The 26,824-nt window shown below is 45.9% G+C and overlaps 1 pseudogene; it reads right to left on the bottom strand.

Annotated features, from left to right (window-relative positions):
- Positions 1-26,137, bottom strand: part of LOC115494581 (dynein axonemal heavy chain 5-like) — a 91,292-nt pseudogene extending 65,155 nt beyond the window's left edge.
- Between the last annotated feature and the right edge of the window lie 687 nt (positions 26,138-26,824).

Here is a 26,824-nt window from a genome sequence, read left to right as displayed (position 1 = left end):
AAGCCCCTGTTTTACACCTGGGTACATTATGTAGTAGACAGCAGCACAGAGTAACTACTCACATCTTGCTCTGCAAGCCTTGAAAGACTCTTCACATTAAGGGAAAAGAAATCTAGCACTGGGCCAAATACCAAAGCAAGGTTTTTTCAGACATGTTCAGCTTTTTCTTATTCTTTAGCTTCCCCAATCTTCTGGAGTAGCTATCCAACCACCACCACCAGATTAAGAACTGTGTCTGCAACTACCTGGGGGAAGGGTTTCCTTTCCAGTCTTTGTCCTGCAAAAGTCCCTGGCCCCCTACTACAAGATTTTACTGTAAAGCCCTCTCTGCTGCAACACATAGTTGGCGATCAATGTGTGGATGCTGCAGAGCACATGCCTGCACTTGAGAGATCTTGAACAAGCCCCTCTACACACACATTTTTGCGCTTTCTTCTCTGGGTCTGACCCTGAAGGCAGATCTTTGCTGCAGATAAAGTGAAGGACAAGCACTACTGGGAAATCTTCCTCTTTTCCAGCTGTAAGCCCTCATCTAGATTTGCTTGAAAAAGCTTTTTCTCAGAGTAAGTATTGTAAAAAATTTTAAGGGTGTTTCTAAGTCAGCACCCGATACACTGCAGGGTTTCACATGCCACCTCTTGAAAAACACAAATGACCCAACATATGAGTGTATTATGATACTGTGATTCATAGAACAGAAGCAGAGAGAGACAAATGTAATACCAGCATGACTTCCTAAGACTGATAGAAATGGTAACTGATGGCAGCATGGAACAATTTAGTATCCCTCTTCTGGCCCAAGCACTGGTATGGTGACCTCATCTTTTTAAGACAAGTAGAAAGAAAACACAGCTTTTACCCACATTATGCAGCAGCTCATGCGTTCCCTTTCAAACCACTGAGATAAAAACCACTGATATATGGACAGCTTGCAGACAGCACTGTGAACTAACACCAACCCACTGTAACAGTCGGCGGGATACGAGCAGTTAGGCAGTAATTGTTCCCCACACAGTGATTCACCTCATAATGAAAAAGAAATGTATAGGGTAGGTATATCCAAGAAAATTATAATTGCCACCAAAGTAGTGAACAGCATTGGAAAGCACCTGCATTTAACTCCTGAAAGAGTTATTAATTTGTCAGCAGGCAGCACATGTGACAGAGTGAGATATGTCTGTGCTGACTTAAAATTTCTATTTGCATTCTGCTGAATACCAATCTGACCTTGTCTAAAGAATCTGTTCTACTGAATTGCTGTCACAGCGCCTGGAAATTCATTTAAGGAACAGTGCTAACAGGCTTCTGGGACTGTCAGTTTCACTACTGGCCTACTGTAAAGACGTTTATTTTGTATTCCACGGCAGATACAAGCAAGATCTCTGTGGTTGCTCTTGGGGGATGAGGTTTATTCAGGATGCACAGACACAGCACGTGGCTGGGCCTGAGGTGATGGGGGACGGGTAAGACAAAGAGGGGAGCAGGGACTCCCGGAGGACGCTCCAGGAGGAGAGGGGAAGATCCAAGAGGGCGTCCAGCCCCCCGGAGACCCTTTATCAGGGGGGCTCCAAGGTGGGCTGGAACAGGACCTGGGCCAATGGGGTCACAGGCACCTAATGGTTCAGGGGAGGGTTACAGATGTGGGATGAACCATACATTCTGGGGGGTGAGATGGAACAGTCCATTTGACTTTTGGACCCCTCTGTAGGTGAGGGTTATTGTCCAGCCAGTAGGGGGCGTTATATTTGTCCTGGCTGTACTATTGTGGTTTTTAATCATATTTATCTACCCTTCCCAACAGCCTACCTCCAAGAAACATTTTTTTTTATGATCAGGAGCAGTCAGTAGGGGAAAAAGAGAAATTACAATTAGCAGAGCTGCTGTTTCTTACACTTAGCATGAAACATCAAGAGGACATCATATCTAAAAACACAGTTCGTCTGCAACAGGGGCAACCATTGCAACAAGTAAAAAATACATGGAAGAAAGAGGACAAGGGAACCAGCTCAAAGCCCCAATCAGCAGTCATCCATGCTAGAGGAGGATCTCCCCCAAGATTTAATAGTTTTCAAGCACACACATGTTGCCTTTATGAGAGACAACGGCGACCTGGTTACAAGAAGACAGCACGGCAGCCCGGCCTCACCCGGGCTACCCGGACTAACGACACACGCTGACACCAATGTGGTGGACGATCGAAAGCGTTTATTATCTTATCTCATGGATTTAAATAGTCTTGGGAGACTTTGCTTCGTCAGAGGGGGGCTGGGAATCTCAGGGGATAGTGGGTAGTGGAATTTTACTTGGGCCGGTGTGGCTGCATTCCTCTGAGGTTTCTGGAGTTAATAGATAAGTGGGGAAGAGAGGCAGAGAGGGGGATGGGTCTATCTTTCCGTCACACCCCGAAATCTTCCGTTCGCCTGTCCCTTACCTACCACATCTCCCCCCTCCTTATCACATATAAAATGAGGTAGTCATAGGTAGAGGCACTGGAGTGAGGTACAAACTTGCAACTTGTTAAGGAAAGGGTGGTTTAGTAGATCTGGGTAGATTTTTTAAGGCAGGTGCTGAAGGCTTTAGCTACTGACTGTGTTTGCAGTTTTTGGTTTATAGCATTTGTTGGTGGCCTATGAACAGAATGTTTGCCCTTTCCAGACGGGCTTGAACAAACGAGACTAGTTTGTTCAGCAGGCATGGTCCTATGGTAATAGCCAAAAGCAGTATTGCCAGTGGACCTACCAGGGCAGAAATTAAAGTGGTGAGCCAAGGTGACTGATTGAACCAGGATTCAAACCAGCTCTGTTGGGTCTCCCTGTCTCTCTTTCTCTGAGCCAGTCTGTCTCGGAGTTCTGCCATGGAGTTTTTAACGACTCCTGTATGATCTGCATAAAAGCAGCATTCCTCCTTCAACGCTGCACACAATCCCCCCTTCTGCATAAACAAAAGGTCAAGTCCCCGCCTATTTTGTAAAACTAATTCTGAAAGCGAAGAGACTGATTTCTCTAGGTAGGAGATGGATTTCTCGATCCTCTGCAGGTCCTCGTCAATGGTCATTTGCAGCTGAGAGAGTCCGTGCTGCTGGGTTGCGATGGCTGAGACGCCCGTGGCGGTGCCAGCTGCTCCCAAGCCGAGCAGCATTGCGATAGTTATACCTGTGATGATTTCCCTTTTGTGGAGTCTGTTAGGTTCTTCGAGAAGATGGTATATCTCTTCGTCTGAGTGGTACAAGACCCTGGGGACAATCAGAACTTGGACACAAAAATCAGTAGAGTCATTGAATTTGTCAAGGAACACACAAGGACTCACTCCGGACCTTTGGCAAACCCACATCCCAGACGCAGATGGGATCACCCACTTGCTAGTTTTTCTGTTAGGTTTGACAACTTTAGTGCAGAAGTGTCCTTTCTGCTTTGCTAAGGTTGCATTCCCAAAACATCTGCCCTGTCCTGTGATTTGACTCAGGGTGATTCTTCTGCGCGGAGTGTCCCATCTGCACTGGTGGGGGGCGCTGGCCGAGGAGTAACTGAAGGGGGTGTCCAAAGCAATGCCTTCATAAAAAGGGGGTTTGATATCATAGCAAAGCCAACAGGAGTTAGTTAGGTTCGGTTTGGTTTCGTTTAGGGTTAGGAAGGTAGCTTCTAGCATGTGAAAGATTGGGTTTGGGTCTTACTCAGCCGTGCGGCCTATCTGGGGGGTATCTGCAAGGCTGGTCGGGGTGTCAGTGGCTTTTGGGGTCAGGGTTTTGAGGTGGGTTGTGTTTTTCCCTCTCAGCACATTCCTGATAATTTTGTTGGGTCCCACTGGTCGAGGCGTTGGCGGCTGGAGCCTGATAATTCTCACATTCACCCACCTCCTCGGTCCTTTGAGGACCACCGTCCATGTTCTACCTGTGGCCCAGCTAGGGTGATCTGGCTGTAGGACAGTCATGTTATAACTTATGCATGCCCGTTGTCTAGGCTGTGCAGTGTGGTCTCCGCAGCCAAAGGGTGCCCAGGTGAACTGTAAGAATTTGTCTGGCTCCTGCGGTTGCCACCCGTCTCCCCATGGTCTGGCATCTGTAACAATGGTTTCGCAGCCCCAATATCCACAATGTCCCCACCCCGGGTAGTCACAGTACCTTTTCCCTGGGTTGGACGCTGGGCACCAGTAAGATATGTACATGAGTATGATGTGTGGGCTTGAGGGCCGTATTTTCGGTTGCCCTGGAAACAGATCGGCTATGTGGAATACGAAGGATGGAGCGTTTGCGGTGGTGACCTCTTTGAACACCTTGTCACTTGAGAGATGCTGCATGACCCATCTGAACGGCTGGTGAGGGTAGTGGCCTGGGTCGGCTTGCCCCCCGGCCACAAACCCCATCAGCAGGATTGCACAGAGACACTGTACATGTCTGGGTCTCACCGCCGTGGGACGCTCAGGCTCTGTCTGGTGGCTTGGTGGTCCGTTATCTCTCTCTGGAGCAGGGGTGTGTGTGTCGCAGGGACGGTCCATGAGCGTGTCCTGCGAACGAAACTCATAGCTTCTCATTAGTTTTGTTTTGAGGGTCAGGTTCGGTTGGTAGCAGTGGTGTGCAGCAGTGGCTCTCATAGTCTCACCACGTGGGGGTTCCGACTGCCACAGAGGCAGCACGTCCCCTACATCCCCGGGGGCTTTTTCCCCACTTTCATGGCTAGGGCTACCCCGGGGTCCCGTATCGGGGCGTCTCCTGCTGACTCTGCGGCACGGGTGCCGCTTGCGGTGGGAGGAGGCTGGGTTCGCCCGCGCGCGCCTCCCCCCCCCCCCCCCCACCCCCGTGTGTCCGGGGCTGGGACCCGTATTCCTTGGCGAGACGCCCTTTTTTCTCGCAGTTCCAAGGGGTATTGTGACCGCTTTTCGGTGCGGCTTAGAACTCTATTCGGTTTTGTTTTAAACTGTGCTGGTTCCGTATCTTTTGTTTCGGAGTTCCGGCTGGCCCCCGCCGGCTCCTTGGAGCCGGTAGAGCTGTTGCTAGGCTCCGCGCCGGAAATGAAATGCCAGGGCACTTCCGGGGCTTCGCGCCGTTTTGTTCGGCCCCGAGCTCGCTCCTCCCCGTGGGGGTGGCGCCGCTCCCGCCCCCTCGGCTCGCCGCGCCCCCCGCGGTGAGTGGTTTTTGCCTTATATGGTGGCGGCTCCTGGCGCGGCTGCTGATTGGCTCTGTGTCCCGAGCCGCTCTCCGCCCCTTTCTCCCGCGCGCGCGCGCCCTTGAAATCGCGCGGGTTTTGAGTTTTCGCGCCGGGACTGCCCAGGCCCCGCCCCTCTCTGCCGCTCCTGGCGCCATGTTCAAGGCGGCAGCGTGGCCACGCTGCCGTGCCCTCTCGGGCCGCGGCTTCTGCAACTCGGGCTTTCCCCGCCAGCCCCCGCCAAAAGCGCTCCGCGCGCGGCTGCGCTTTTGGCAACGGACTTTTGATTGGCGGCGGCGGCGGGACGGTTCGGCGAGCCGCGGTTTCTCGGGGCTTTTTTGCGGCGGGGGTTTCTCGGGGGTTTTCCGCGGCGGGGGTTTCTCGGGGGTTTTCCGCGGCGGGGGTGTCTCGGGGGGCTGCCGCGGCGGGGTTCGGCGCCGATCCGCTCGGCACGCTGGCGGGGAAGCGGCGCGGAGCCGCGGCCAGGTCTCGGTCACGGCGGGAGCGGAGCCGCGCCGTTCGGAACGCGCCGCCCCGCGCTCCGGCGGCGGCGGTTTTTTGTGCCGGGCTGGGCTCAGCTCCGCGGCGGGGCCGGGCTGGGCTCTGATCTGGGGAAGGGGGTGCCGCGCTGAGCCCCCCCGGGTCTCCGGTCCCGGGTGGACCCTCCTCAGGGACGGTCTGCGCTTTCGCCCCCCCCCCGAGCTCGGGTCTGACAAATAAACACATATGTGCTGCACTCCGCGTCTCTTGCCTTTCTATTGCCTTGCGCGGGGTTTTTTCTACCTCGCCCCGCGCTGTAACGTTCTTGCCACTGTCTGAGGATTTCGATTCCTCGGCTAGCGTGGCTGTATACTGTTCCCATATCCCCGGATGCATGGCATCCACTGAGCATTCGGTTGCTCCAAACTCAGGCAGCCTTGCTATAGCAAGATAAAAGTCCCTGAGCTTAAACGCGATACTCCATTGCTTCATACTTACGACCCATGCGACGCTGCCTATGACGCTCGCGGGTCCGGGGACGTCTCCCCTCGCCAAGATACGGTTAGACCGTTCCGGCCGCTGCTTCTGTCCAGGTGTCTCCCGTCCGCCGGGCAAATTTTTCCTTTTTTTTTTCTTCTTTTCTCCCGGGTTTCGGCACCAGATATGTTGCCTTTATGAGAGACAACGGCGACCTGGTTACAAGAAGACAGCACGGCAGCCCGGCCTCACCCGGGCTACTCGGACTAACGACACACGCTGACACCAATGTGGTGGACGATCGAAAGCGTTTATTATCTTATCTCATGGGTTTAAATAGTGTTGGGAGACTTTGCTTCGTCAGAGGGGGGCTGGAAATCTCAGGGGATAGTGGGTAGTGGAATTTTACTTGGGCCGGTGTGGCTGCATTCCTCTGAGGTTTCTGGAGTTAATAGATAAGTGGGGAAGAGAGGCAGAGAGGGGGATGGGTCTATCTTTCCGTCACACCCCGAAATCTTCCGTTCGCCTGTCCCTTACCTACCACAACACATGAGCATTCAAGTTCAGACAGAGCTCTCAATGAGTTGGAGACTTATTTCTAAGCTTTAAATTATATCAAGGCTGTCACACATTCCCAAAATAGATTGCACTAGAAATTCGAACTACCAACAGCCTCAGTAAAACAGCTTTATAGAATGCAAAGCAGATTAGTTTGAGATTGGTTTCAACATCCAGAGGCAGATATCAGCCCAAAATGTGCAAAATTTGGCTGTGTGCTAGAGTGTCCCAAAGCTATCAACAGTGACTGCACTTTGCTGAAATGGTGAAAAAAAGCTGACAGGCTGTACAAATAGAAAAACAAAAGGTGGAAATCATGTATGCCATCAAGAGCCTGAAGCATCCAGCTATGGACTTTCTGATGTATCAAGGGAGGAGAAGGAAAAACTATGGAGATATGATAGGATTCACAGCCTGAGCTTTTGCAACAGCGGATTGGATGGAATAGTGGGACTGGCTCTCTCAGTAGGTGGGACTGAGCTATGAAATTTAAATGAGTAGTGGTGGAAATACAGGTCTGGGAGGACTTGTCACAGAAAATCAGGAATTCAGAGGAATGAACATGCATGTCTTAGAAACATTCAGTGATAAACTTTCAGTTTATCACACAATCTCTGAGATTCTAACATGTTTTGACCAGCTTTAATCGCCAAGCCTAATATCATTTCACCCTAATCAACATTCTCTTCCATAATTCCCCAGTTACTGCACTCCGTGATGTCTGATTACAGGCTCACGTAGGTCAGTAGTTCTGCATCTCACTAATACACCTTTGTTATTTAAACCTGTGGGATTTATTTAGTTGTCTATTATAGCAGTGAATCTGGAACCATCCAAAATATACATCTGGCTGACAGCTCAACACCTTCACTGAGCAGATAATGTTCACGGACAGCAAGGTTTTTGGCCTAAGTAAATTTATTCTGCATGCAGAATAAGGTTCATTAAAATTATCCATAACCAAAACTGCCTTAGCGCTCTCTCTTGTCCCCCCTTTTGTCCCAGCTAGCTCCGTGAGGGGGGGGTAGCGCTGGCAACTTCCGTGTTTTTCGGCGAACCCTCGCGGGTATCTGCCGGTGCTGCGTGGGTCTGGGAGCGAGGCGAGTCCCGAGGCGAATAAAAGGAGAGAGACTTTTTCCCCCACCGGCGATATCTCGGTTTATTACGGTTTGGTTGGGAAGGCAAAAACCGAGGAGGCTGCTGCGTGCTAAGTTCGAGTTTGTCCGTGCCGCCTGGCCGATTCGGGGGCGGGGCGGCGCGCTCCGAGGCTGGCCGCGATCCAAGAGAGGTGGCGTGTGGAGCCGCGGCGCCGCTGCCGGCACGTGCGGGAGCCGCGGCGACCGCGGCAGAGGCGGCGGCGGCGGTGAGGCTGCGGCAGCGATCGCGGATCAGTCTGAGGCTGCCGCGGTCACCCGAGGCAGCGGCGGTTGCGGCAGTCAGGGGCCGGGAGAGAGAAAGAGCTGCGGCAGCACGCAGGGATCTGGCGGGAGGAAAAGCCCGCGGCTCGGGCAGCAGCAGTGATCAGGGGCCAGGCAGGAGAAAAAGCCCCGGGGCGTCCCCAACCCGTTCTATAAGTACTGGAGAGGGGAAACCCGGGGCGGCCAATGAGATAACGCCACGGGGGGACTAGGGATAGTGGGGTGCAGGGGTCCAATTGGAGATGGACAGATGGAAGGGTGCCAGGTCGTCTCTCGACCCCGCCGCGTGGCTGACAGATGGTCTGAGAGACATAAACAGAATGACTGGGCACTTTCTCGGGAAGGCAGACCGCGGGGGGAAATGGGAGAACCCGGGAGGTCGTTACAGATTGCGAGGGGATACATGGAATGACCTTACACATAATAGAACATATAATAACACAATTCCACACTGTCGGAACTCAAAATGTCCCTCAGACATTTTTAGAGGTTCCAGGCCTTGGTCAGAAGCATTTTAGACCCTGGCAAGCAGCTGAAAACAGCTGTGATCTTGAGTTTGAACCATGGAATGAATTACCAACTTTAAAGGTGGAACAAGCAGTCACAGAGGGTTAGATGATATAGTAAAAGTAGTCACAAATTAGAGGGTAAAATTTTTTAGTATTGTACAGGGGGGTTTTAACACATGTACAGGGGGGTTTTACTTTGTACAGGGGGGTCAGGAGTTCTAAGATGGAGGAAAGTGGGCCTGAACCTGTTCTTCCTCCTTCTTCTTCCTTACCTCCATGTTCTTGGTGATGTTGGCATTTTTCTATTGGTTTAGGCTAGGGACACACTATTCAACGTAGATGATAGATATTGGCACATTATTGTAAATATAGTACACGTAATTTCTTGTATATAATGTTTGTACCATCCCACTGAGGGGCAGAGCCCCACACGCTGCCCTGCAGGACAGACCTGCGGCAGGGCAGCAGAACTTGTTATAGATAAGCAAAAATAAACAACCTTGAAAACAGCACAGACGAACTATGGCTTCTTCTTTGGCAACGGGGCAGAAAGACAGAGACTTTCTACAATCTCGGAATCACCAATACCCACAGATTCCGACAATTGGCGTCGCTGGGCGGGCATCAGCAAGAACAAGAAGAAACAGCAAACAACCTCCAACCTTCATCAGCAGAGAAAAACAAAAAAATAAAGAAAGGAAGAGGAACAGAGCACAAATGCTCTCGGCAGATTCCGGGAGGAGAGGGAGAGGAAAGCTCAAGATAAGAACCTGACCTTCACCAAGACAGCTCGTCTGGAGGACAGCCAGGAGGAGGAAAACCAGAAGCGCGCCTGGGATTTCTCGCCTGTGACCTGCTGGACGATGAACAGTGCCATCCCCGGACTGACCTCGTGGTGACTCAGCTTTTGGTGAGAATGGTTGAAATTAAGAACATGGGGAAGGGATGCTCCCAAGGACAGATAAAAAAAATTTTTTCAGCCCTACAGGGCAAGACTTTTACCCATCTGGTAGAGATAGCCTCAAATGAGATGAAAGCTTTGTTATTGTGGGTGCAGTATACTCACCCGCACACAGATGTACATCTTTTGTTTGAGTTAAATTTTCGTAAGGGATCAATAAGCAACTGTATTACTGAGCCACAGGAAAAAGAAAAAAAAAGAGAGATAAGACTGCCGCAAAAGCTTTTGCCTTTAGCAAGGACAATAAGAGTCATTTTCACAACGCGGCATTTTAGACTGAACAGCTAAGGCTCCTATAGGAGCACAAGGAGGAAGATGGCCCAGCCAGCAGCTTCGGGCAATTTTCCTCACCAGGGGAAGCAAATTGCCTCCCGAAGAGGATCGGGAGGGGGGGTGTCTCATCATGTCCTATGTCTCCAGGTTCACACTGTTCCTCAAGACTCCTCAAATCTCAATTTCTAAGCTCCTCAGCTGCAAAAAATCCCCAGACAGTGAGAGACAAGCTAGGCACAGACGCAGCCCTCGGTGGAGGAAAGGACTGGCCATTGCCCGAGTCCGAACCCACAGTGGGGGGGCAGCGGCGCCGGCGGCTCCTGGGGGGAGGGGCAGACTTGAGTGCAGAGCGGAGGGAAAAGTGAGAGAGAGGAGAGAACTCGCAGCTGCGCGGGTGGGGAGTTCAAAGCAGCCCGCGGTGCAGGCGAGGGGGGGGGGGCAGTGGGAACCAGCGGACGCAGGAGGCGGCGGAAGCGCGGATGGGGCGGTGGTCAGACGCCTGGAGCGCCCAGTGATGCGTTCCATGACGGGAATCCGTGAGAGTGCGAAAGCACCGTCCGGCAGGTGCCGGGGAATAGCTCCCAATTCGCAGCGGCGGCGCTGGCCAGGCCGGCGGCTGGACGGAGAGCGGGACTCTCCTGTCGCTGCGGCGATGGCAGCGCGCATGCGCGAGACGGTAGAGCAAAACCCGGAAGTCGGAGCGGAGATCTCTTGCATTCCGAACGCACGGGCGCGGGCACAGACGGCGTCGGGGGCGGCGGTGGCCGCCAGCCAGCCGTCCGCAGACTGCGCGGTGGCCGCGGGGGGAGACCCGAGCGGCGCGGGGCCGGGCGGGACGCGGCGCGGGGCTGCACAGCGCGGAACGCGGCGGCGCGTGCCGATGACGTCAGCAGAGCGCCGAATCGCGCTGGGCTCCAGCAGCGGCTCGGGGACGGCGCGGGCCGACCCAGAGCGAAAACCGAGGCAGCGCCAGGCCTGACAGAGAGAATGGGGGGGGGCGTTCCCGAGGCACGGCCGCGCGGAGCCGGTGTGGGCGGGCGCGGTCGGTGCGGGAGTTCCTTCCCTTGTTCCCATGGCGACACAGACAGAGAGGGTGAATCAAGGCTGCGCATGCGTTTGCGAGAGTTAAAGCGAACGCGGAAGTGGCTGAGAATGTGGGTGCTGGGTTTGGAGAAAACTGCAGGCACGGCTTCGGCACAGCTGACAGTGGGTGTGAGCACGGAGGGTGAGCAAGAGAGAGGGGCGCAGCCATCCTAACGCAGGCAGAAGCGGGGTTTGACTGCACCAAAAATGCTCCCAGTGCTCTCATGCCGCGGCAAACAAAAAATCACAACAGCAACAGCAAATAATTTTTTACAAGCAGCAAATATCCTGCAGCAATGCTGAGAGATGAGTCTCCCAATTTTCACCCTGAAATAAAATTCCATCAGTCGCTTTTTGAAAACCAGCCAACACAAGGCCTTTTTCAAATCTCCCCAATGTTTCTAAACACCCCAGATTTTTTCAGCTAGGTCACAGAATTGATCGAGCAGACACGCCCAGCCGGTGTGATGATAAGTAATAATTGTGGAACACATTGTGAAAAAGAGATATCATAATGAAAATTGATATAGAAAATTAAATAGCATGAAATGTTAGTAATTTATTATATTAAGGTTTAAGTTAGGTTGTATTTTAACATTTTATTAATGATAGAATTGATTTTTATATAGTTGGTTTGCGTTTAAGTTAAGTATTGTTTAATTAGAGTATATCACTTTAAGTTTATTTTAGGTTTGGGCCCTGAAGAAGTTAAGTTTACAAAGGTTTAATTGATAATGGCTTTATATATTGTTAATTTGATACATATGGATTTCGTAAAGTTAATATAATTTAGGGATTCTTTATTAAGATTGTTATATATTGAGTTTAAGTACTATTTAATTCAAAAATTATTTTAAGTTTTTCAAAGGTCAAGTTTATTTGGCAGCAAGGTTTAGTTGTTTTTCTTTAAGGATGAGAAGGTTTTGACTGAAACAGTTCACAAAGTAATAATGAACATTGATTTAAGGAGAAGTTATTGGATTTATTGGATTCTTGGTTTTGTTTTAGTATTTTTTGTTTTATTATAAGTTTATCAGTATATAAGAGTTGTAAAAGAATTTATTTTGAGTTTTCTGAGATTGATTTCATTGTTTAAAAATCAGTTTTATAGTCTGTTATTTCTTTGTATAGTGATACAAAGGCATTTGTTTTCAAATCCTTTATTTTTAACTATTTAAGTGTTCTATAAACGTTATTGTTAAGAAATTTTATCATGTTATCAGGTGAAGGTTTGTGCTTCGTTTTTTCATAGTGAATTCTCGTATGTTTTATTATTGTTTATGTAATCTTATCCAGGTTACATGCCAGTTCTGAAGTCTCATTTTGAATTTTAACTGTATTGTGCATTTTTCTAGGTGAACTTCCTGATTTGTTTTTATATCTCTTGTGAGTGGAATCATTGCATTTCTATTTTTCATCATTCTCAAATGTTTTTCAGAAAATCTCAGAGAGAGGTGCCTGAAACATTCTGACAACCTCTTGCCATTGTTAATCTTACGATTTCTTCAATTGACATACTTTTCCTTCAAAAGAGTTTCAAGAAAAATGAATCTTTGTGTCATTTGAACAGTTTATCGGTTTGAACTTCAAGTGTTTATTTTATAAGAAAATGTTATAATAGGTTGTTATGTTTTAAGTATTATATATGTATTGTTAGTGTAAGTTTTGTTTTATATAATATGTTAAGGGACATCTCTCCAGTTTAAAGTTTGGGTCCTGGCCAGACCCTGATTTTAACTTGGACAGATGAGTTTGCCAGCAAAATTCAGAGGTTTCTGCACAAAAATGAATGATATGCAGGTCATTTTTGACCCATCAATTCGATTCTACAAATGTTACAGCTGACACAGCTTTGAGGTGAAACTTGCCAGCCCTGCCCGGGAAGGAATGCCAAGGATTTTCACTGGAAACAAATGTTTCAGCTGTTTGCAGACTCTGAAATGCTGTCACAATGTTTCTAATGATCATGCTTTGTTCATTTTTATATATGCTATTTAGAATATCTTTCTTTTGAATTTTCTTGAATTGTTATCGATTTTGATAAGTTTTATGCATTTTATTATTGAGATATTTTGTCTTGTTCTATATTATGGTTTATATTTCAACTTTCTTGTTTCAAAAGAGAAGAAGAGAAAGAGAGAAAAAAGGAAAAAGAAAAAAGAAAAGGAGTGAAGAAGTGCCTGAAATAAGGCTGAAATGAGGTTGAAGATTTTTGTATGTTTTAATTTCTTGATATAATTATTTTGTAGACTTGATTTTGCTGATCATTGAGAAAAATATGAAGAGAGTGCTAGACACTGAACAGATAAAATTGAAAGAGGGAAAAAAAAAATTCGTTTAAATAAGTAGCTTTGAACAAGGATTTTGTTAATGTTTCCACAGAAGTTGAAAGCGGGATTTTTTAGTTTGCAGACCCTCAAAAAGCAATTCTTACAGATTTAAAGATGGGAGCTCAGATCATTATTGTGGCAGAGACCAGATTGCTGGCAATGTCAGGGAAAGATTTCTTAATCATTCATTTACATTTAAAGAAGAAATATTTTGAGTGGACAATCCAAAGTCGCAAGATTTTTCAATCACGTTGTTAGGGCATTCAGAAGTTTGCACAATTCGTTTTCCAACACACAAAATGTTAAATGTAAAAGTGAGTTTCAGGGAAAAAACAAAAGAGAAGCCAGGAATCAATGGAAGAAATGACAGTATTCACTGATGGTTTGGGAAAAAACTCACAAATCAGTGGTCACATGAAAAAATCAAAAAACAGGGAAATGGGAATCAAATATCACAATGATACAAGGTTCACCACAAGTTGAAAAATTGGTAACAATAGTCAGGGGTTTTTCAGTTATTTTAGGAACCCTCAATCTGATCACAAGTTTAGTGTATGTTGCAAATGTGGTCAAACAATTAGAAAAATCGCTTTTAAAACATACAGACAAGGAAATTTTATATTCCTATCTATTATGCATGAAAATAATCCTAGAAAAACAGAGAACATTAATAAACACATCAGAGTGCATTCTTCACCTCCGAGGTTTTTAGTAAAAGGGAATGCTCATGTAGATAGACTCACAATGCCCATCTTGCAGACACTGCCAAACATTTTTGAGCAGGCAAAATTGAACCATGCATGTTTTCACAAAAATGCACAGGCATTGATGGGAACCTTTCACCCTTCTGAAAGTCAGACAAAGGAAATCTGCTTGCCAGAGAGCCAGTTTGTGCAGTCTCCTGTATTTACAGGAGTGGCCAATCTGAGAGGTTTGTAAAAGCCTTCAGCTGTGGCAAGCTGATGTCACAAAATACCCAACTTTTAAGAGGCTCGAAAATATCCATATTTCAATTGATACATTTTTAGGGGCGATTTTTGCATCATATACAGGGGAGACCACAGAACATACCTGCAAACATTTTTTATAAGCATTTACATCATTAGGAGTGCAACAAGAAATAGAAACAGATAATGGTCCAATTTATACAAGCAAGGTGCTTGACAAATTTTTGAAAAAACAGAGAGTCAAACATATTTTCAATATTCTTCATTCTCCCTCAGGTCAAGCAAGCAAAGAACACATCACACCCTGAAATCCACTTGGATGGACAGAAAAGGGATGAGGCAGGGTTGAACAAATGTGTTGAATTTTTTAAATGGTTTTTTCTCAAAGCCCACAACAGCCCACAGGAAGAACTAAGGGAAAATCCTTTCGATTTGATCAGAAGCCCAGAGTCAGGACAGATTGAAGGTTCATTTACATTAATAACTTGGGGCGAGGGTTTCGCTTGTGTTTCTACAGGACGAGGACTGAAGTGAATGCCAGCGAGGCACATGTAACCTTATCGGGTGCAGACGCCAGTGGACGTGGACACGAGAAGCAGAGAGGGAAGCACGCAGACGAAGGCAGACAACAACGCTGCAGACGTCTCGTCGGACAACGATTGATCACCCAGAGACTTGGGGTTTTTTCTGGGAAATCAAGTGTTGTTTGGGTGTTGCTGCATTGCGGGGTTTCTCACAGAGGGTGGGGACATGGACATGGGATTCAGACAGATAGTGTTCATGTGCTTCATTCTTTCACCTATTGCCTTGGGCAATAGGACAGATTTTCCCATGAGACAACCAAGGGAAAAAGTGTGGGAGACTTTGGCAAAAGCAGCTGGTCTGGACAGCATTTGCCTGACCCATTCGAAACCAGAGAAACCATTTTCAACATGCCTGGTAGGTGTGCCAGTGGAGGGATGGTCAGTCCCAGGGGACATCCTTCCAGGGGTTCTGAAGTTTCTTTCAGACCCTGTGGAGGGATGACATGTTTGGACACAATTCCTTCCTGCTGCTCGCTTTGAACCTCTGGATTTGGACATTTTGGGTCAACAAAAATGAAATGGTGCATCAAATTTAATTCATCAGGAGTGGCAAAGACAGATAATCATACAATAGATGTCACTCCGAATCAGCCTTTTTATAAAAATGCGTCATCTTGGTGCAATCATACCAAAATGACAAGCAAACCATCCTTTCAACATCCAGCCACTTTACCGAAGGGAATGTTTTTCATTTGCGGGGACAGAATTTGGCCTGCTATCCCTGCAAAAATCAAGGGTGGTCCATGCAGCATTGAAAGATCTTTTGTTAACACACAGCATGACCTTGATAAGAGAGCAAGGAGGAAAAAAATCTGATGAATGAAATTATCCAAATTGTGACAATGATAATGTTAATACCAAGAAAAAAGGCTCGGAAAAACTGAGTGGTTCTGCTTTCACAGCAGGTGGCATCAAAAAGAGCCTTGGTGCAGTTGAATCAAAAGAGGTTGTGGGCAGAGTAAAGATGCCCATGTCATTTCTTTTGCATCGAATGATTTGTTAGCTAGCAGTGAGAAATGAGAACAAAACAGTAATTAAACATCTATTATAAACACATAGACACACGAGTGAAAATTTAAAGAGATATCAGAGGACCAAACACACCTGGAGAAAAATTAAATCATAAGTAGATGGTGTGTTCAATTTGTTTCACTTTTCACAGTTGTAGAAAAGAGATTTTGAAAATAGTTGTATGTAATTATAAGGTATTGTAATTCTTCTAATGTTTGTGCTGTCCTTGCCTCAGTACATGAGGCAGACCATGGACAAAGTTGTCAAAGAGGTGTTCTTGATTCAAAAAGGAAAGGATCCCTTGAAAAATATAGTTCAAATTATGATGATAATGTTTCTACCTGGGACAAGTCTCGGAGAATTGCAGTAGCAATTTTCTCATTCCAAGCAGCATCAGGGGCGGCCTTGACACAATTGGATCATATAGTATGTTGGTTGAGGAAACACAGTCGTGCCATTTCGTTTGCACTGAGTGACATGTTGACAGACATCAACAGTGCAAGGCAAGCAGTGCTTCAAAACAGGGCGGCAATTGATCATTTGCTGCTGACACATGGGCACGGATGTGAGGAATTTGAAGGGATGTGCTGCATGAACTTGTCCGATCATTCAAAATCTATTCATAAAAATATAAAACAAATACAAAGTAGTATTAGCAAATTGAACAAAGTTACAGGGTCCTGATGGGATGATTTGTTTATCTTTTTTGATATCTCACCATTGTGGAAAGAACTTTTGAAAATAGCATTTTATATTCTTATAGGACTTGTAGTTCTTCTGCTTGTTCTACCATGCATTTTCGTGTGTATTTGAAGGGCCTTGAACAGCATGATAAAGCGGATGTTTCTGGTTCAAACAGAGAGGGGAGATGTCGGAACTCAAAATGTCCCTCAGACATTTTTAGAGGTTCCAGGCCTTGGTCAGAAGCATTTTAGACCCTGGCAAGCAGCTGAAAACAGCTGTGATCTTGAGTTTGAACCATGGAATGAATTACCAACTTTAAAGGTGGAACAAGCAGTCACAGAGGGTTAGATGATATAGTAAAAGTAGTCACAAATTAGAGGGTAAAATTTTTTAGTATTGTACAGGGGGGTTTTAACACATGTACAGGGGGGTTTTACTTTGTACAGGGGGGTCAGGAGTTCTAAGATGGAGGAAAGTGGGCCTGAACCTGTTCTTCCTCCTTCTTCTTCCTTACCTCCATGTTCTTGGTGATGTTGGCATTTTTCTATTGGTTTAGGCTAGGGACACACTATTCAACGTAGATGATAGATATTGGCACATTATTGTAAATATAGTACACGTAATTTCTTGTATATAATGTTTGTACCATCCCACTGAGGGGCAGAGCCCCACACGCTGCCCTGCAGGACAGACCTGCGGCAGGGCAGCAGAACTTGTTATAGATAAGCAAAAATAAACAACCTTGAAAACAGCACAGACGAACTATGGCTTCTTCTTTGGCAACGGGGCAGAAAGACAGAGACTTTCTACAATCTCGGAATCACCAATACCCACAGATTCCGACACCACACAAAACAAAATATACATTTTATAAAATTATAAAGTTTTGGGTTTTTTTTCACTTCACATACAAAACAGAAAAAAGACAAAGGAAAGTCACATTAATATCTATCTTAATTGGTCAGAGAAACTATAATTTACCAATAAGAATTTAATCAGATGTAGAAACCTCTGATATATTTCCTCAACCAAGATTCTGAAAGGTCTAAAAAAGGGCTGAAGTACTGTGGTGAGAAATATCACACAAATGTGCATCCCTTTTTTTTTCATAATACACACTGTTCTAATGATTCATATATTACATTGTACAATACCACTGTAGCTACACAGTCCAAAAAAAGGTAAGAGTAGATGTCAAGGTGAGTCTATTTCACATTTATGCTAGAATTGACCTGCTTCATCTAATACATGACTTTAGCATTTAATCAGATAAGAGCATATGAAAAATGTGGTTTGAAAAATTATTGTTACTACCTTGATATGGTTTGAGTGCTTATAGCAGCAATGTAAAGCAAAATATGTCTTCTTTTAAAAGCTCTGGCTACACAGAGAAATTGCTATATTTATTTCAAGGACTAAAGACATTTTACTCTCCACTGCACTACTTACCATTTGTACTAGCAGAGGGCTGCAGAGATTTTAATCAGAACTTTAAGGATTAATATAATTCTACTTCTGCATGCTGCTGGCATTTCAGTGGGTGTCTTCTCTTTTGAATAACAAGATTGCTTTTGCCACATTTCAAAGAGCTGCAAATTCCTATACCTAAATCACCCCAGTTTTTCATGTAATAACCTGGAGAAAGAATTTGTTGGAAAGTAGACTTTACATACTGAGTCTAAGAGCTGTATTCTGAGGCTTTTTGTGTCTCTGCTTATTGGCATAAATAGGCACCTGTGTTCATTCTTTTTCCACCCTTGTCTTAAAATTGTCATAAGAAAGTATTTTTGGGCACTGCACTCCAAAATCTTTACAACTCTGTTAATTTAGTGAGCCCCAGAACCAGAAGCAGCGTTAGCTCCAGTACCTGGCATCAGTTTTGTTCTCCATCTGTCCTAGAGAACCAATGAATTGTGAGTTGATAATATTCTTTCCTGTTTCTATTAGCAATTAACTCAGCTATCAATACAGTCTATTTAAGCATTTTTTAAGTATGAAAGTTAACTTCCCGGCTTCTGTAGAAGCCAAATACAACCTTGTCCTCCTTTTTTTTTTTTATGTCCAAGAGCCATAAATGTTTTTCTTTCAGTTTTGGAACAAAAAAATCCAAACACAAAAGCACAAGATCCTGTCAGTGTCATTTGATAGAATTTAATTTCTCCTTGTATGTGTGTGATTCCAGGTATGTTAAATAATTTGCTTTTACACTATCATGCTTTTCCTACATGTGCTAAATTTCAGTGTTTAAAAAAAAAACCAAAAAAAAACAAACAAAGGGAACCAGTTCTCCCAAGGAATGTGGGAGGGTAAAGAGAAAATTGTTTCATACAGCATCTGAAATACTTGTGACATTTGATGTTTCTGCCATATCACAGCTGTTCCTATATAGGGTAATGTACAATTTTTCTAGAGGAGGATTGTCAAGGCTGACTGAATTAACCTAGAAGCATTGTTCCCTTAGGTTATAAATTTCTGCAAATCTAAAGCATGAAGCTGTTTGAAAGAATGGGAAAATGTGAAATTGTATTATTATATGTTCTATTATGTATAAGTTCATTCCATGTATCCCCCTGCGATCTGTAGGCGACCCCCCAAGTTTTCCCATCTCCCCCCGCGGTTTGCCTTCCCAGGAAAGTGCCAAGTCACCGTGTTTACATCCCTCAGACCATCTGTCAGTCACGCGGCGGGGTCGGGAGACGACCGGCGACCCTCCACCTGTCCATCTCCCATTGGACCCCTGCACCCCACTGTCCCCAGACCCCCCGTGGCGTTATCTCATTGGCCGCTCCGGGTTTCCCCTGTTCGGTATTTAACCCGCGGTCTGGGGACGCCCCGCGCTTTTTCTCCTGCCCGGCACCTGACTGCTGCTGCTGCCCGGCCCGCGGCTTTTTCTCCCGCCTGGCCCCTGACTGCCACAGCCGCCGCCGCTTGCATCCGCCCCGCAACCACTGCCGCTGCCCCAGGTGACCACGGCCGCTCCGCGGTCGCTGCCGCGGCCGATCTCCTGCCGCCACCGCTGCCGCTGTCGCCGCGGCTCCCGCACGAGCCGGCCACAGCGCCACGGCTCCACGCGCCGCCTCTCTTGGCTCGCGGCCAGATTCGAAGCGCGCTGCCACGCCCCCAAACCGGCAAGGCGGCACGGACAAACTCTAACTCAGCACGCTGCAGCCTTTTCGGTTTTTGCCTTCCCAACCAAGCCGCAATAAATCGATATTTTGCCCGCGGGGGAAAAAGTCTCTCTCCTTTTATTCACCTTGGGACTCGCCTCGCACCCAGACCCACGCAGCACCGGCCGACACCCGCAAGGGTTCGCCGGAAAACACGGAAGTTGCCAGCGCTACCCCCCCCCACGGAGCTAGCTGGGACAAAAGGGGGGACAAGAGAGCGTTAAGGCAGTTGTGGCGCCCAACCGCGTGGCTTGGGAGCTCCAGGCACACGGATTGAGGACCACCGAGCCCCGATGTTATGAACGAGCACAATAGGCTTTCTAATCCAATTAAAAAAGATTTATTAATGGTAGGAAACGAAAGCAAATCAGCGCGCTGGGCAGCAGTTATTCCAACTACCGCACTTCGTCCCCCGTTCCCCCCCAAGTTATTGGGTCTTCTCTTCCGGATGTGTGACGTTCTGGTGTCTTTTCTGCGCAGGTGCACCCTGTTGCTAGGTGGTCGTTTTCTGCCTCTTGGTGGTCGTGGGATGAAGGCCAGTAGTCTTCCTCAAGGTTGTCCCTGTGATCTGGGAATTCTCTCAAAACAAGAAATGTTATTTCCAGGCACGTTTACTTGCATTCCACAAGAACTGTCCTTGAAAGATATTCGCTTAGGTGCTTTGGTGCCTAGCAACATCAACTCCCTAAATCAATTTCAACTCCCTAAAACAGTTGGTAACGGAATTGTCCTTGAAAGATATTCACTGGAATGCCTGGCAAAATGAGAACATATTCAGACAAGTGAAAACTCTAAATAAAATTCTATTTTATGGATGTAAAAACTCTATATTATGAACAAAAAGGCCTTATTTTCCTAACAATATCCCCCTTTTATTTTAACCCTCTTTTTGTTCACTAAAGCGCTCTAATTCCCTTTTGCTTAATTCTAAATAATCTTCAGTTTCTACTCTGCTAAGTGGCTCGTACTTTGATCTTACCATCATTAAATGTGCAGCTTCTAACCTATTTTTCACTATTGTAATAAGCTTGTTAAGAATACATGGCCCAAAAGTAAGTACTAGAATTAGTAAAATTACTGGTCCTGCAAGGGTGGATAATAGAGTGGTTAGCCAGGGAGAATAGGTGAGCCAGGATTCATACCAACTCTGCTGGGATTCTCTTTCTCTTTTTCGTTGTTCTATTTGTTTGCGTAATTCAGCCATCGTGTCTTTTACAATACCCGTGTGATCTACATAAGTGCAGCATTCTTCCTGCAAAGCAACACACAGCCCCCCTTGCTGTAAGAATAACAAATCTAATCCCCTTCGGTTTTGGAGGACTACCTCAGAAAGGGATTTCACTGATTTAACTAGTTCACTTATGGCTTTATCTATTCTACTCAGATCTTCATCTACAGATGTGCGCAGAGCTTTCATACCCTGGTTTTGACTTACTAAGGAGGCAACCCCTGTTCCTACTCCTGCTCCTCCTATGCTGAGCAAAATTGCTACTGTTAGTGTTGTAAGTGGTTCCCTTTTAGCCCGGTAGTGTTCAGGGGTCATCTGATGTTCTAGTACGTATTCTTTTGGATGGTATACGATTCTGGGGATTATTAGAACTTGAATGCAGAAGTCTGAATTATTAAAGGCTTTTACCGATAGGCAGGGTGTAACTCCAAGTTGTTGACATACCCATTTAGTATTGACTGCTGGCATAAGCCAATCAGAAGGCTTGTCTGTTTTGCTAATGCTCATTGTTGTGTTGCAGAGGTGTCGCATATCTGCTGGAACCTTCCCTACACACCTTCCTTGTCCACTAACCTGGGACAGTGTAATGCCTGAAACACTATCTCTTCCCTTTCTCCAGAGACACTCCTTTGGATTTGTACCATTTATTTCTCTTGCCTCAGATGTAATCCCAATAGCTTCATAAAAGGGTGGATTTATCATATAGCAAAGCCAACATCCCTTGGTTAAGTTAGGATAAGTATGATTCAAAACTCCAAAAGTAGCTTTCATAATTTTCCATAAGGTTGTATACTTCTGCACTAATATCTGAGGTTCTTGATTACTTTTGTTTGATTTTATAACATTATCTCTGGTTTTATTACTCTCCTTTAAGTCATTGCTTATTACTGGATTTGGGCCTATAGGACTAGGGTCATGTGGAGCTACCTCCTTTTTTATTTGTATCAGATTTCCTGGATCATGTCCTTCTATCCAATGCCTAACCCCCCATGTTTTGCCTATTAACCATCCAGAATCACTTGGTTGAGTGACATTTAGGTAAAGAAAGGTGCAGTTCCCAAGTAAGTTTTTCCCAGTCCAAGGCCACTCTCGTGGTCGTTTACACCCTGCTGGTCCATGCCCTACTTTTAAATATTTGTCTAATCCTCCACCCGGAGCCCACGCTGATGCTATTGTTTCACAGCCCCAATAGGCGCAGTAATAATGTCTAGGGTAATTACAGTATTGCTTCCCTGGGTTCGAAGCAGGGCACATATAGAAGCTTGTTAAATTTAACAGCTGCCCGCATTTTAAACTTCGAGTTAGATCACAAATCCCAATCTTAAAGCTCGGTGCTCCAGGTCCCGTTATTGTCTGTAAAATATGACGGGTATCGTGATCCTCCCATCTGCTTAAGGTTCATTTAAAGGGTTCATGTATATTAACTGTGGCACTCTGGAGGGGAAGCCATACAAACATAAAAACCCATAGGATTGAGTGATACGCACTGCAGGGGAGGATGTTATTTATCATGCTCAGTTTTACATTCCCATTTTCCCTCTTTCCGTTGTTACCATTTTCATACCCATGATGATTTACGTTCTTTTTCAAGGTTTGGGAGGGCCCCTCATCCCCACTACCTACCTCTCTGTCTCGCCTGTCAACTTGGTTGCTACAAGTTACAGGGTAAGCCATCTTCTCGACAGCAGAGATATTCTTCAGGGGTGGGATTGTTCCCTCTCTCCCACTTTGACCTCCGGGAGTTCCAGTTTTTCGCATTCAACTGTGGGGTGTCGCACCTGAGCCTTTTGACTAATTTGTGACACTTGACCTGGACTATATCCGTGAGGAATGGACCCAGGGGTTCATTGGAATGGTAACAGTGGAATTCAGGGTTTATTCCTTTTACGAAAATCTCCCACCACTCAGGGGATCCTTTAGTCAATTCCCGAGTGGCAACCTTGTAATTTAGTACTTCAGATGTCAATTTGCGCTGCTCCAGCCAGCAGCGTTGACATACACTTTTTGGAGCTCTCCCCTTTCTGCAGTGAGCCCACCACAATCCTTTACAGATTTTGCAGGAAAAACAGGCAAAAGGGTAACAATGACAATCTAACCAGCTACACTTTACTCTAATACTTTGATGTTCAGCATGGCCCTCCCCTTCCCAAGGTTTCTGCTCTTTTTCAAGTCGGATGAACCGATAAAAGGGCTGCTGGGCTGAATCCTCTAGACGTTTACAGTATCCTGGGGGTTTTGTTTCTCCAACCAGTTGTACTTGCAGTCCCCAGTTATCTCCAACCCAAATGTCCTTAGAGTTGATAGTGTTCATGAAAATTATTTGTAAGTCCTTTTTACTGTTAACTTTAAATCCCCCGGCTTCCCGTCAATTTTCCAGCTCGTTTCCCTGGAAGCTGTATGGAATCGAGTTGGATCCACCGGCCCCTTTATTCTGCTAGCATGAGTCCATACCTTCTCTGCTGTGCGGACTGCGGAGTCAGTGGTGATTAAAACCAGGTATGGTCCGTCCCACTTTGGGGTGATTGAATCTTCCTTCCAGCTTCGGATGAGGACCCAGTCGCCGGGTTGTACCTGGTGTAACACAAGATCTAGGGGTGGTCTTTGGGCCCACATCCCCTTTTTCCATAACTGTTTTTTATATTTCATTAAAGTGGTTAAATATTTATTAATACTTTGATCAGTAATGTTAGGATTAGTTTGAACTTTTTCTAGAGAATAGGGCATCCCATACAACATTTCAAATGGGGACAGTCCTATATCAGCTCGTGGCTGAGTTCGAACATTTAATAATGCCAACGGCAGACATTTTATCCAGGATAGTTTAGTTTCTAGTACTAATTTGGTGAGTTGTTTCTTAATTTCTCCATTCATTCTTTCTACCCTCCCCGAACTCTGTGGATGCCAGGGAGTATGTTGTTCCCATCTGATGCCCAGAGCTTCTGCTAGCATCTGTGTTATTTTTGAAGTAAAATGGGGGCCTTTATCAGAGTCTATCGTCTCTGGGACCCCATATCTAGGTATTACTTCTTCCAGCAAGGCTTTTGTTACTGTCCGAGCTGTCTCCCTGGCAGTGGGGATTGCTTCCACATAATGTGTTAAATGATCCACTATAACCAAAAGATATTTTAGTCTCCCTACCTTGGGGAGCTCAGTAAAGTCTACTTGCAGATTTGAAAAGGGCTTCTTTGCCACTGGCCTCCCACCCAGGGGCAGTTTCCTTAGATTTTTTCTGTTTACCCGTAGACAGGTTGGACAACTCCTAGTAATCCCTTTCGCTAAGTCATGTAGGCCCACCGTCATATAATGGGTGGCAAAGTGATCCACCAGTCCTTGAGCGCCCCAATGTGTTCTCTGGTGTAATTTACTGAGCATCCGCTGGGCTATAGCTCTAGGTAGAACTTCCCTCCCATCCTTTAACAGCCATTTCCCTGATTCCTCTTTTATTCCTAATTTTGTAAGCTTCTCCTGTTCTTCTATTGTAAATATCAGCTTATCCTGGGTAGTCGACTCAGGGTCTTTTGGGGTATCCACAAGGTCTTTCCTAACTCCCTCACTTAAAGTTAGTGTTTTAATAATTGCAGCTTTCTTTGCCTCATAATCTGCCGCATTGTTACCCCTACTCCAGTAATCCATTCCCCATTGATGCCCTTTTAAATGGACCACCGCTATCCTTGTAGGGCCTCTCAAAGCCCTCAGGAGGGCTACTATTAGTTTCTGATGTATTAAGTCCCTTCCCTGTGAGTTCACGAGGCCCCTTTCTTCCCATAATTTCCCAAAAGTGTGTACCACCCCGTACCCATATTTAGAATCTGTATAGATGGTCCCCTCTTTTCCTTCTAATAGCTCCAAGGCTCTTAGGATAGCGTATATCTCGCAGGCTTGGGCTGACCATGTTTTGTCTAGGGCTCCAGATTCGATTACTTCTAGGTCAGGCCCCCCCACTATGGCATATCCTGATCTTCTTTGACCCTCGACTACTCTGGATGATCCATCAACAAACAATTTCTCTCCAGTTTCTAATTCCTCTTCTTCTAGGTCAGGTCTAATTTTAGTTTGTTCTTCTATAGTGATTACACAGTCGTGCAGCAGTGATTCAGTTTCGGGCTCTCCGAAAAGGAAGGAGGCTGGATTTTGCAGAGTGGTGGTTTCTAAGGTAAAATTAGGGGTTTCTAATAAAATCCCTTCATATTTCAGGAGCCTGGCATCAGATATCCATTTATCTGCTTTCTGTTGCATCACACTCCGTATGTTATGTGGAGTTAATACTTTTAAAGTAGCATTAAAAGTGATTTTCCGTGACTCTTCTACTAGTGCTGCACACCCTGCAATTATTTGCAGACAGCTAGGCCATCCCCTACTCACGGGGTCTAAGATTTTAGATAGATAGGCAATAGGTTTCTTTTTCCCTGCCCAATCCTGAGTAAGTACCCCGTACGTTATCCCATCTGTGGTATTAACGAATAAAAAGAAGGGTCTTTTTAGGTCCGGGAGGCTCAAGACTGGAGCGTGGACTAAAGTCTCTTTTAATTCTTGAAATTTAGATCTTTCTTCTTCTGTCCACTTAAGGTGACCATCCTGGGTAAGTTTGTGATATAAAAATCTTGCTTTCCCACTATAGTTTTCAATCCACTGTCTACAATATCCCGTAAGTCCTAATACTTGACAAATTTGTCGTTTATTTTGTGGTAGAGGGAGAGACAGAATTGCTTGCACCCGGTCTGGGTCAATCCTCTTTTCTCCCTTTTTCAAATAATGTCCCAGGTATTTAACTTCCTCTTCTACAAATTGTAACTTCGCTTTGGAGACTTTTAACCCCTTTGATCCTAAGTAATTTAATAACTTGATACTCTCCTCCCGGACTTTGTCTTCTTCGTTCCCTGCTATTAACAAGTCATCCACATATTGAATTAGTTTCACTTCTGGGGCTGTCTTATAATCTTGTAAAACTTGTTCTAGGGCTTGCCCGAATAAATTGGGGGATTCGGTGAACCCTTGGGGTAACACAGTCCACCGAAGTTGCTGCCGCCTTCCTGTATCAGGGTCTTCCCACTCGAAGGCAAAATAATCTCGACTAGACTCGTCTAGAGGGCAAGCCCAAAAAGCATCTTTCAGATCTATAACACTATACCACTCGTTCTCAGGTCCTAGTTTGCTTAAAAGAGTATAGGGGTTTGCCACCACTGGGAACCGAGCTACGGTTCTCTTATTGATTTCCCTAAGGTCATGCACCAATCGGTAGGATCCATCTGCCTTTTTTACTGGGAGGATCGGGGTGTTAAAAGGCGACATACATGGTTCTAGCAGTCCTTTGTTTAACAGCCTTTCAACTTCAGGTTTTAACCCTTTCCTCCCTTCTAGTGAAATTGGATACTGTTTTATTCTTACCGGGACCTCGGGATTCCTGATTTTTACTGTAAATGGGGTTATATTTAATTTGCCCACGGTCCCTGGATTATACCATACTTCAGGGTTTATTTTCTCTTCGTCTTCTAAACGGAGGGGGCAGAGTCTAATCTTTACCTCTTTCTCTACTACTTCAATTTGAATTCCTAATTCAACAATCAAGTCTCTCCCTAACAAATTGTAGTCCGCTTCAGGAACTCATAGGAAATCACCCACCCCCATTTTAGTTCCCGATTCTACCATCACCCCTTTAATAATTTGTACTTCAAATGGTTCCCCCTTAGCCCCTATTACCGTGGCTGTCTGTTTCGATAAATTACAGCCCTGAGGCAGAAATTGAATAGTAGATCTTTCTGCCCCCGTATCGACCAAGAAATCTATTTCCTGGCCCTGGGGACCCACCTTCAATTTTATCAAGGGCTCTTTTTGATGTTTCCCGGTCCCCATAAAGTAGAGCCCCTGACTCCCCTATTCGATTTTGAACTCCTCCTCGTCCCTAAGCCTCCTTCTGCACTCCTTTTTGAAATGTCCCTTCTTACCACAATAATAACACACCCTTTCTCCTACCTTTCC

The sequence above is a fragment of the Taeniopygia guttata genome, chromosome W (genome assembly GCF_048771995.1).
Source record: "Taeniopygia guttata chromosome W, bTaeGut7.mat, whole genome shotgun sequence".
NCBI classification, from domain to species: Eukaryota; Metazoa; Chordata; class Aves; order Passeriformes; family Estrildidae; genus Taeniopygia; species Taeniopygia guttata.
This window is presented reverse-complemented; position numbering and strand designations above follow the sequence as displayed.